The following is a 12,820-nucleotide window of genomic DNA, read 5'->3' on the forward strand; positions in this document are numbered from 1 at the left end:
GAATGACCTGCAGCTTCATCGCCGTCCTCCGAACGACGGTATTTATACCCCGCACAACGCTTTGGATTCTTAACCCAGCGAACACGATAGCGCCCTTTGCACAGGGTTATTACACTTGATGTAGATTAATCAATATATAGAAAGAACCAAGATGCTCATAAGTTACGAGGAAATGAATTTCTCTATTGATCTCTTTTAATTGGATGTATCATTATTCTTCTTCTTGCTCTTCTATGTTCTTCTGTCGTCTCTTTATTCCCATCCTTTTCTTTACAATTTGAAATTAGAAATTAATTAAAGAATTCTGAAAATTGGCAAATATGTTTCTTCTTGTTTTTGGCGTTAAAAATATTTATGAATGAGAATTAATTTGGTGCAAAGAATACTGTTTGACAATTTTTTTTTGGTATACTACTTTCTGTTCTTTTTCGATTACTTAATATAACAATCTCTTTTTTACACATATGTCTTTTTTTAAAACGCATTAGTAAAGAATATGGATTAATACAAAATCATTCGTCACTTTTTTCCCGAATATCATCTTTATCTCTTTTACGTATTTTATTTCGACACCATTTACGTAAGTCAATCAAAATTTCCTATTACGCGATTGAACGATTCGGAAAGGCTTAATTGGATATGGATTGGGAGGAAATGAATTTCTCGGTGAAGATAGATTTATCGACAGATAGATTTATTGAAGGGTCGTCCGACGTTGCACGAGGAACGTGGATCATAGAGACTTGAAATGAACCTGAGGGTGGTATATTTTGCAAAATGATTCAACACGTAGGGACGATAAAAAGCTCTACCGTTGTTGGGGAGCTCGAATTCTCATGGAAAGATTCATTCGAGGTAAATGATTTTCAAGTAATACGTTTTCACATACTTAGCTTCAAATACGTTCACACTGAACGTATTATTATTATCTCTCTTCATCCATGTGTGTACATTCGCGCCTGTGTTAACGTTTTCAAGTGGATGAGATGATTGTGTGATCCTATGAGGGAGTGTGGTTATTTCTCTTCTCGTATCATGGAAAGGAGAAAGGTATTTTTTCATTTGTTTTCATCTCGTCAACCCAAGCGGACAATTTAATCATACGATGACTTGTATAATTTAGTTCTCTACTTAGATGCATCATTTAAATATCCTATTAGGTCTTTTACAGAGCTGTATACCGTGTGAATGATTCAGTTCTTAGGTAGATTCGTAGGATTATATCGTCTACATTTTCCTAAAGATTTACTCCTGATTGGAGAATTTAAAAAGTTATCAAATTATACTTTTAGTTATACAATAATTCGTGCACTGCGTTTTTCTGTTAATTAACTCGAAGCAAAATGTTATATTCTTCCAATCGGTTACTTTTCATTGCGTATAACTGAGGATAACAATAATTTTATTCTATTTCTAGTAACATGATATTCGTATTATTCGAATATATTGCTGGAATGTTTTAATTTCTCAATAAGCGCATATGAAATTTAACATGGACATAATAATTCCCTCATTATAATAGAGGTTAATTATACTTATTAATATCATTATTATTATACTTACTATTATTGTATCTATTATTACATCAAAATATAAGTTATAAATGTTGCAGAAAGACAGCCTTTTCTTGAAATTTACTTTCCTTCCAAATACAGTTTTTAATCCTACTTTCTACGTAATGCCAACACATTTCGTCACGAAAAATATGTATGTATGAATAATTACATACCAAAAAAAATTCCCTCCTTCAAAAGAAGTTATGTAAAATTAAATTTTTACGAAGTAAAGTGACTGAAAGGAATGGGGAGAATCAAAAGAAGAGAAAAGAATTAAAATGGAAATGAATGCATCTACCTAAAAAAATATGTCCACTTTACTGTAGTAAGGATCCGAAATTATCGGGAACGTTTGGAAGGAATTACTAGGGATGATACCCTCGTTAATATACGAAAAATAATTAGTGGAAACAATGCTCGCTCCACCATTTAGAGAGCTTACTACCTATATGCGGTGGTTGAATAGCCGTTTATTCTGAATTGAGCCCATATTCTCGTTCAAACAAGTTTTTAGGAGTTTCTGAAGAGGGATGATGCAGAATAATATAATTGCTCCCAGTCAGTCACGATAATGAAAATCATTTATATCATTTTAGAAAATATGCACTCGGATAGATTAACCATATTTGAGTTTTATATCGTTTAATATTGACGCAAGAATTTATTTTCATAGGATTTTTTTTCTTTTATCATGTTTTAGATAATCGCATAATTCTGTATAGATATAGATGAGCTATATTCGAGACGCTACAGTATAGATCGTATTATACAATTTCGTATATAATAATATGTTATAACTACGTTTTATAATATACGATAGAAAGTTGTATAGTCTTTGATTATTATTTTCCACTATATTTTATACTGCGCACTTCCTCTTGGGTATATTATTGTATTATATTGAACAGAAAAGAAAATATAATTAGAGTTACCTGTTTTAGGACATGTTTGTTCATACATTTACGCGATTTAATCGTATGATCGTATGTAGAGCGAACCTTTGTGCAGCTATTGCCTCTTCCATGATATTGTACCGTGTTTGCTCTTCCTATGATACTGCCTATTGACGAGTCCAACATGTTGGTTGATTTTTTTAGCTGATACAAGTTGAAATGCTGGCTTGTCAGTCAGTTGTAATAAAGATACATGATCTCTTAGAATAGAGATACATGATTCAATGAGAACGAGAATACAAAGCGACAAACGGAGAAACAATTTGTCTTCGAGGGATACATATCGCCAATCGAACCGGTATCGTTTGTTTTCGTGATTAATCCTATTAGTTTTCGTTTTTTAATAATCATCCTTTCCGCTTGCTTGAAGCGAAAGTCCGTTTCAGAGGGTTTCCAGTAGATTTGGACATGTTTTTCTGATAGAAATAAAATTCTGAATGTTGACTCAAATATTTAAATATATAGTGAGGACTCTTAGAAAGTATACTAAAAGATTAATTGAACGTTTTAAATATCTTCGGAAGATTCTGTAGTAGGTTTAACCAGAATAAAATATCAAAGAGGTCGAAATATTAAAAGGATTACTATTTTGTCATGCTAACGTGAAAATCCTTTAATTCTAATAACTGTTATGCATCAGGAAGTAGCAATTTAAAGGTACTCGAGTCTTCTCTTTGATATATTAACATTATTTATCAAGAAATGAGACCTATGTTGAAACATGATTTATACGAATTACTTATTTATTATTCGTTTCCTGGAAAATTAATAAGGTCAATCGAACAGGATTGGTTTGACGAGAGGAAAATAAATGAAAAAACACATTCCTTTTTATCAAAATAAGGGAGGAGATATACGGACGCACGCCCACAGTACCGCGTGCGTATTCCCGCCCACATGACCTAGTGCGCATGAGTGAACAAACGAGCACTGTGCATGGAGTGCATGGAGAGGGGTTATAACAAATCGTTTAAGCCGAAAGTACTTGACGATACGTATGGAAGAACGCAACGTGTACATGCATTTTCATTAAATCCCAATCGAAATGTATTTCAACGACGTAATAAATTAACTCGTCCAAATACTTGTATTTCTGAAAAACCTCCGTTACTGATTATTTCTAATAACTTGACCTGAATATTCTGACAAACAATTTGGAACATTGAACAATATACTTCTTCCCCCTTTAAATTATGTTGAATAATTATTTAAGCTGTTGGTATAACGATGACACGATAGATGGACGTACCGTGAATGATAAACGCATGATTTAACAGTATTCCCGGGATAACAACATCATTTCAATAGAAAATTCAAGTGAGACACGGTATTCCCAATAAGTAGCGGTTCAATCACCGCCCAAATCACTTACTAACTCTGTGGTTCTCTCGAATAGGAAATATGTGAAAGAGAAGATGATGATATTAGGAAACAAAGAAATACGACAAGAGATTTTCTTCGCATACTTGTTTTTATTATCGTGCAATAACGGAAATGAATTCTAGGGTAACTTAAGCAACATATATATGTTTACAAGATAAGAAGGTGCTATTTGAAGAGAGTGCTTTTAAGGAAAATGGAAGTAGATATAACTTCCTACGAAAAAATTTTTTAACAACAGAATATTTTACAATACGAATTACATAGTACGAAAATTGTAATATCAGTAATACCAAATAATATCAGAATACTATTTTTAAGTTCAACTTGAACTTACGAAAGAAGAAACATTACATATTTCGTATATGATATTACGATTAAATTGAAAGAAATTAATGTTGATAATTACAATATTTATTGTTTCTGATATTATTATTAAAATAATTTGAAATTATTAATACAAAAATTATTAATAATAACGAATTATATTATAAATAATTACAGTTTTACGTGAATATTGCAATTAAAAAAGAGAAACTTAATTGTCAATTTCATTAGAAGATGCCAAGTTTTATGAAATAATTTTATAAGTGCAAAAAGTCATTCAAGTGCAAAAAATAAAAATATGTCTACAGGAGATGGGAAAATAAAATAAAAATATAGTTACAGGAGAGGGGATATTTTTCATCCCCAAACTAGAAAATTAAAATCTAGGAAACTTGGTCTTCTAACGAAACGACGTGGGATTAACTTAACCAGGGGAAGTCATTCCTCCCGTGATTTTCGATCCAGTAATACGCAAGTATGTGTCATACGCGAAATAATCCCTAGCTCTCATACGTCCGAACGACGAGCTTTATAAGCAATAAAAACCGTTGAAACACCATTATCACTAGTCATTCTATTATTCCATCAATATACTTTAAATTCAGCAGTAGCCATATGTATAAGATTTCTTAAAAAATTTCATTTGTATATTATAGAAATTACCGAATAATTACTCCAATTTGGGTTTCACTCCATTTGGAATATTTGTGATAAATTCACTTAGAACTAAAAATACTTTCTTCGGCTGCATATAATCTACGAAAATATTAATAAATTATTATAAAATATATAGATATCATACAGATTTTATATTCCACATTACATTTTAGAATGAAAAATTGATCTTATCTCTAAAGTATCTTACCATTCAATAAACACAGCATTGATTGATTTTCCATTTAAACATAAACGTAAAAAGGAAAATGTTTCCATATATTAATCTCGTTGATGGTCTGGCTTGACTTCTACTATCCATATAGGACGTATAGTCGGATGTACGGAAGAGCAGAAAGTGTCAATGAAAATGTGTTTCACTTTGGATGTGCAATGTTATATTATCTGGTGGAGCGTTGTTGAACTTTTTGTATCTTCTTTGGAATTTAAAATTCCAGTATAAGTAAATTCGGCTCCTTTGCAATACATCCAGGCTCTTGGAACTGCTTTCGTCCTCGGTTGGTTTAGTGTATCTCTGAAACAATATAAAATTCGTAGATTAGTTAAGACTTACTGAAGCCATTCAATTGTTCATCTAATTGTATTATCCTCAAAAATAAATTTTGTTACAACCTTTTAAGCGATATAAAGTACCTTTTCCGAAAGGCAACAAATAATAATTTAGATATTATTGATCACGAAAGTCAGTTTCATTTCCATAACACAAAATTAAAATTTTATAATAAATAACGAACTAATCATTACTAACAAATTTACCTTATATTGATTGCTTAAACAAATGACTAGTAAGAATGAAGAAATTGCTTCAACTGCCTGAATTGCTTATATAACTGATCTCTGGGACGTATGAAGTATGCACGAACGAATATTTGTTGTAGCACACTCGCTCGCGTATTACTAGTTCGACAACCACCGAAGGAATGACCTGCAGCCGCATCGCCGTCCACCGAACGGCGGTACTTGTACGCCGCACGTCGCCGCCAGTTTCGTAATCGATCGAACACTATGGCGCTCTGCGCAGGTTTATTATACTTGATGTAGGTTAATCAATATAGCTAAAGAACCAAGATGGTCATACGTTACGAGGAAATTAATTTCTTTCGTTTCTTTTTTCCCCTCCTTCTCTTTACATTTTGATATTAGAAATCAATTATAGAATTCTGAAAATTGGCTAATATGTTTCTTCCTTTATTTGTCGTTAAAAATATTTATGAATAAGAATTAATCTGGAGCAAAGAATATTGTTTGACAATTTTTTTTGTTATATCACTTTCTGTTCTTTTTCTATTATTGAAGATGACAATCTCTTTTTTACACATCTGTGTCTTTTTATAACGCATTAGGAAAGAATATGGATTCATAGAAAATCATTTGTCACTTCTCTTTCCTAATATCAACTTCATCTCTTTAAGGTATTTTAATTGGACGCCATTTACGTAAGACAATCAAAATTTCCTATTACGCGATTGAACTACTCGGAAAGGCTTAATTGGATTTGGAAATGAATTTCTTGATGAATATTAATTTATCGACAGACAGATTTATTGAAGGGTCGTCCGACGTTTCACGCGGAACATGGATCAAAAAAACTTGAAATGCACCTGAGGGAGATATACCTTGCAAAATGATACAACACGTAGGGACGATCAATAGCTTTGCCGTTGTTCAGGATATTAGTTTTAGCCAGGGAACACTTTTAAATTATGCGTCGAATATTCACTGTACGTTTGCGTGACCAGGTCAACGTTATACCAGTTTTAATAATTATTTAGTATAATTCATGAAAGAAGAAACGTTAAAATCATGGTTCCAAATTGGTTATCACAATATTCACGACACGAAGTTAAATAATATTCATAATAATTAATATACATCTTTAGTAATATAGGGATTTGGACCAATTAATTTGCTGCATATCACGAACTCTCATGTTAATGAATGTTTCGAGGTATAATGATTTGCAGGTGCATGATACGTTCTCCCATACTTATCGTCAAATACCTTCATACTGAACTTATTATTATTATCTCTCTCCAAAGACCTATATTGAAATGTGATTTATACGAATTATTTATTTATTATCCGTTTTCAGGATAATTAATAATGTGAATTGAAATTCTAGAATTATTCTCTTATATAGTATCATATAAGAATGTATGTACTTAATTTTAATTTTTCTTCATTTACTTTAAATTTATTTTTTGATCCTCACCTGTTTAATAAATTAAAACAAAAATTTGTTTAAGAAAGAGAGATGAAACATTTATCTATAGCCGAGTTTACACATATCAATACAAGGGAAATATATGAAAATATGAAATCGATATCGGATGGTACACTTTCCAGATACATATTCCTCTGCTGTTTTTCTTAATATCTTCTTTTTTTTATATAAATTTTTGGTTTGATTACATTTTATCTTTTAATTTTCTTTATTATTATATTTTAAATCATATGCCTGATAATTCACAAATAGATATAGATACTTCATCAATATGTAGACGAATATATAAATAAATAAGGTAATAAATATTATTAGATATTAGTACATAGTGATATATATATATGGAGATGGTATATGAAAAAATAAAGAAGATTCCTTTCATTAACGTAACATATACAAGAAAAAATAAATAAGTTTATCGCTACAGTAATTTTAAACAAAATGTAATGAACTTACGAAGGAGTAGTAAAAATAGTTTTATTTCCGTCTGTTAATGAGTATGCCCTATAAGACTGGATGAATAGACACAAGTAGCCCTAAGTAATGCTTTGAGATTTATAGGTCGGAATAAAAAAATTCAAATATGATTTATTTTATCGACAGCATGTTGTTAAAAATGATATAGATGATATATCCCAATATTGTAGGTTTTAAACTTATATTTTATTCTTGATCTCTCAGGAACTTGCCTAGATTTATAATAAACAGCCTGTACTGCCATTGAAAAATGTAATCACTTCAAGTATCGAATCACCAAGGTTTTTCTTCTCCATCATTTATTTTGGTTCCAACTGTTTTTCATAAATTGATAAGATATGTCATCTCCGATAACTTTCTCACTATGTTACCAATAATTTTTGATCAATCTTACAGTAAAGGGGATATTTCTTTTTGCTTTTATCTTCCTTTGTTCCGTTTGAATGTTTTTTTTTCCATTTGATTGTTCTTCAGTCTCCATACACTTATCTTTTCGATCATTTCAGATTGTAAAAATCGAATTGTGTTAATTATTAATTGTGTAATTATTAATTAATTGTGTTAATGTTATCAAGAATCATTCATGACCTTAACGAGAAAGTAGAACTCAGAATACTGTATCAATCTCATGCAAAAGCTGTTTTTCTACGATATTTATAAATTATATTTTGCGCAATACGGATCGGTTGATCGAATAACAATGAATAGAAAGAAGTATCACAGATCTTTACTATTCTCGGGGAAGTACTATATAAATGATTACTATATGTAGTCTTATTAAGATATTTAACCATTCGAGTAAAATATTAGAAAAATACTAAGTAAATAAGAAATATTATGTTACTAGAAATATAATGATGTCGTTGCTGTACTCGGTTATAGGTAATGAGAAAGGAACGAATCGACAAAGATAATATTTTCCGTGGAACTATTTAGTTTGGAACATAATATACGAAGAATTTGATAACTCGAAGTATACTTGGATCATTCCTTGAAATTTTCCAATGGGAAATAAATTTTTCGGAAAAAGTATTCGTTCGTTTGAAAGAACTAAATTAATCGTTATACATCGATCTGCAAATTAATTAATACCGCTAAATGGGTAATTGAATTACACTGTTAATACAATGCTATTATCGAATTGTTTGCTTCGTTTGATGAGAGGAAAAGAAATGAAAAAATACTTTCCTTCTTCTCCAAATAATGGAGGAGATACACGAACGCACGCCAACAGTACCGCGCACGTATTCCCGCCCACATGGCCTAGTGCGCATGAGTGAACACAAGAGCACTGGTGCATGGAGAGGGGTAATAACAAATCGTTTAAGCCGAAGGTACTTGACGATACGTATGGAAGAAGGTAATGTCTACATGCATTTTCATTAAATAACAATCGAAAGGTATTTCTGCCACGTAATAAATTAAGTCGCCCAAATACTTATATTTCTGATCGACGTCCAATACACATTATGTTTAATAAATGACGTGAATATTCTGACAAACAATACGGAATATTGAACCAAACATTTCTTCTCTTTTTAATTATGTTGAATACGAATATAAACTGACGGTATAACGATGACACGGTGACATAAACGTACACTGCATATTTAACGCATAATTTCTATTTACATATATATGATCTATATTCGAGACTCTACATTACAGATCTTATTACATAATTTCGTGTTTAATACTAGAATACACCGTTTTATAAGATATGATAGAAAATTGTATAAATTTTGATTATTATTTCACACTATATTTCAAACTGTGCAATTCTTCTTTGATATGTTATTATATAATATAGAACAGGAAAGAAAATACAATTCGAGTTACCGGATTTATGGTATGTTTATTTATACATTTTTACGATTTAATCGTATGATCGTATATAGAGCCGACCGTAGTGCAGCTCTTGCCTCTTCCATGATGTTACACCGTGTATGCTCTCCCTATTGACTCTAATACTACCCATTGACGATTCTAACATGTGGGTTGATTTTCTTGGCTGATACTAGTTGAATTGCTGGCTTTAATGTCAGTTAATCAATTAGAATAGAGATACATGACTCAAGGAGAACGGGAGTACAAAGAGACAAATGGAGAATCTTCGAGAGATAGGTATCGACAATCGAACCGGTATCGTATATTTTCGTGAATAATCGTATTAGTTTTCTTTTTGTAATTATCATACTTTCCGCTTGCTTGAAGGGAAAGTCTGTTTCAGAGAGTTTGAAAGAGATTTGACGTATTTTTCTGATAGAAATAAAATCATGAATATACACTCAAATATTGTGATAAATAGTTAGGAATCTTAAAAAGTATATTAAAAGATTAATTGAACGTTTTTAATATCTACGGATGATTTTGAAGTATGTTTAACAAAAATAAAATATCAAAGAGATGGAAAATTTTTAAGGATCACTTTTTTTCAATACCACCGTGTAAATCGTTTAATTCTATTAACTATGAAATATGCGGACAGAGCAATTTAAAGTTGCTCGAATATTCACTTTGATATATTAACATTATCATTTTTGACATTATTTTCCAAGAAATTCGACCTATATCGAAATGTGACTCACCTTTATCGTCACCTTCGCATTCTTCATCCCCTGTATCACCATTTTCTTCAAAATTGATTCGCAGAACTTCCTTTTTGGTATCCTTGAGAATTGCTGTGAGATTTTCTTTATCGTTCCCAAACACCCGAACGGCATCGAAATAAACATTATTACGGTACATATAATTTTCTAGCCAATTGCTATCCAAATTAACATTAGTTCGATATACAAAGACACGGTCAACGTTATTGTAGATCCTTATTTTCCCTTCTCGACTGCGTTGCATCCTTCTGAAGATGAAACAAGATGAAATGAAAGAGGATTCCGGAATGAAATCTTCTTTTCTACGAAGGAATATTTCCCCATTAGAGAAAATATTCCACTTTGACCCACGATCTGTGTGTACCGTCGGACGTCTCTTCGACGAACCTTCTGAACGCAATCGATTATATCCTCTTAACGAAGCAGCTTACCATTGGATCCTTTGAAGGGAGATATTTCCTAGCCCCCTACCACCGTTCGAGCTTTGCAAAACAATACTACATCGGAATCGAGAAGGTTCGTCGTCATGACCTTTAAAAATGTTGTCTTCCTATTTCTCTTTCTGGTTATTATCGATCACCTAACGAGCACGGTATAAAAGATGGTATTACGAGTAAGTTAGAGAGAAGAACGATGTTTCAAAAGGAAATGTCTTGCTATTGATTCCTGCATGATCATTTATGGTATTCTCTAGAAGCACTAGAAAAATTTTGAAAGACGTTGAGAATTTTAGATAATACAATTTCTCCGACCTATCTTTAATTCAATGTGTGCTCTACATGCATAAGATATATGGATATGTATTTTTTTCCCCATTTTTTTGAAATTGGGCCTACAATGTGATGTATCCCGTCACTGTCGGTGAACTGTATCGAAAGACTGAAAATTTCAAAGGACGACTAGATACTTCTCATCCTGATCACTTCGCCGATTATACAAATTTTTATTATGGAAAAAAGAAATCGAAAAAAATATTGTTTGCATAAATAACATCTTTGGCCGACGTTTGACAGATAGAAATAAAAAAATTTGGGAAATAACGCTCACAAGATATTTTTGTTATGAGAAAATTGCAACGATAAAATTAATTCCTTTTCATTTAATATTAACGCTTGATACGCCGCCATGAATTAATCGAAGCAGAAGCGTTTATCACAATATGCAGTCCTGTAATGTGGAACATTAGATATGGGAGTCAATAGGAAATGGGAACAATCAGTCGAATTGAAAGAGATTGGTCTACAAATCTGTTTCCCCGCCATCACACCATCCAAACCGTGACGGATCGTTTGATCGGGGAATAAGGAGTTTTGATTGACTGGCCTAAACCGCATTCCAAGAGTAACGCCAAAAGGAACATAAATATAACCAATGTTTTTTTGTAAATCTATATTCTTTTTCACTATGTAATAAAGAAAGAGAGAAGCTTGTAAACTTAAATAATACGAAGAAAACAGAAGGTAATATTACGAAACAAATTTTCAAACAATATTTCTTGCTGGATATTAATATGTATTTTTAAATATTTTAAACGATAAAACTGGTAAAATATTAATAGTCGATTATCAAAATTCTCTAGTTAATTTCTAATTGTAAATTGTAAAGAACAGAAGGTATGAAAAAAAGAAAAGACCAGAAACAAAAAAAGGAACATAATTTGTCCAGTTAATGGAAGTATCATCGAGAAATTTTGCTTACTTACTTCCGACCCACGACATTTCGGCTCTTTCTATCACATAATACGTGGTATTGATTAACTGCATAGAATGTAAAGCTCCTTCCACCGAGCCACGCCTGGGAAATTAGCCGCGCTAGGTCATCCAAGATGGCGATTTGCGGAAGAAGCTTTCCTTTAGAAGTCATCTTCTCAATAATTTTTGAAGGAGTAATACGCAAGTAAATGATAAAATTATCGCGTATATATTTCTTACGTCTCAAAAGAAACTTACAAGCAGTTCAAACAGTACTAACAATTTCTTCATTCTCACTAGTCTTTTGTTCGTTATCGATATAAAGTAAATTTACTAGTAGTCATTAGAATATAATTTATTATAAAATTTCATTTCTATTGTGGTAATCAAACTTATTTTCGTAATCAATGTCATCCTAAGTATTATTTTGTTGCTTTTCGGAGAGGATACTTTATCTGTATTAAATGGGCGTAACCCGATTTGCCTTTGATGACTGCATAATTTAAATGAACAATTGAACGTCTATCGTAAGACTTAACTAATTTACGAAATTTGTTAATTTTTTTTTAATTTACGAAATGTCATAGATATACAAGACTAAACGAAGGCAAAAGCAATTCCAATTGCTAGGAAGTATTGCAGAGGATCAGAATTGAATGATATCTGCATTCTTATTACGTCCAAAGAAGATATTTGGATTTGAACTAAGCTTAATGTGATCATTAAACATTTGACATCCGAAATGAAACGCTTTTCCATTGGTACTTCCTGTTTTTCCTCAAATCCGAAGATTCGTTCTACTTGGATAGTAGAAATGTCCGAAAGTCAACGAACTTAGGAAATGGAAACGTTTACCTCTTCACTCTTATATTTCAATGGTAAATCAAACAGTGCTGTCTTTATCGAATGTTGAGATATTTTAGAGATA

The 12,820-nt window shown here is 31.6% G+C and overlaps 2 long non-coding RNA genes across 3 annotated transcripts in view; one reads left to right on the forward strand and one right to left on the reverse strand.

The window, feature by feature from the left end:
* Positions 1-3,961: 3,961 nt before the first annotated feature.
* On the reverse strand, positions 3,962-5,831 carry LOC127070140 (uncharacterized). The gene is made up of 3 exons (XR_007784221.1): positions 5,648-5,831; positions 5,082-5,405; positions 3,962-4,972 (listed from the first exon to the last, which is right to left on the reverse strand). It is a non-coding gene; the product is annotated as an uncharacterized LOC127070140 (long non-coding RNA).
* Positions 5,832-10,629: 4,798 nt separating this feature from the next.
* Positions 10,630-12,820, forward strand: part of LOC127070153 (uncharacterized) — a 64,229-nt gene continuing 62,038 nt past the window's right edge. The window contains exons 1-3 of one of the 2 annotated variants that reach the window (XR_007784249.1): positions 10,630-10,717; positions 11,967-12,097; positions 12,480-12,770. This is a non-coding gene — a long non-coding RNA (uncharacterized LOC127070153). The remainder of the gene's footprint in view (positions 10,718-11,966; positions 12,098-12,479; positions 12,771-12,820) is intronic. The other variant, XR_007784248.1, reaches the window with a different exon arrangement.

This window comes from Vespula vulgaris, chromosome 17, assembly GCF_905475345.1.
Source record: "Vespula vulgaris chromosome 17, iyVesVulg1.1, whole genome shotgun sequence".
NCBI lineage: Eukaryota > Metazoa > Arthropoda > Insecta > Hymenoptera > Vespidae > Vespula > Vespula vulgaris.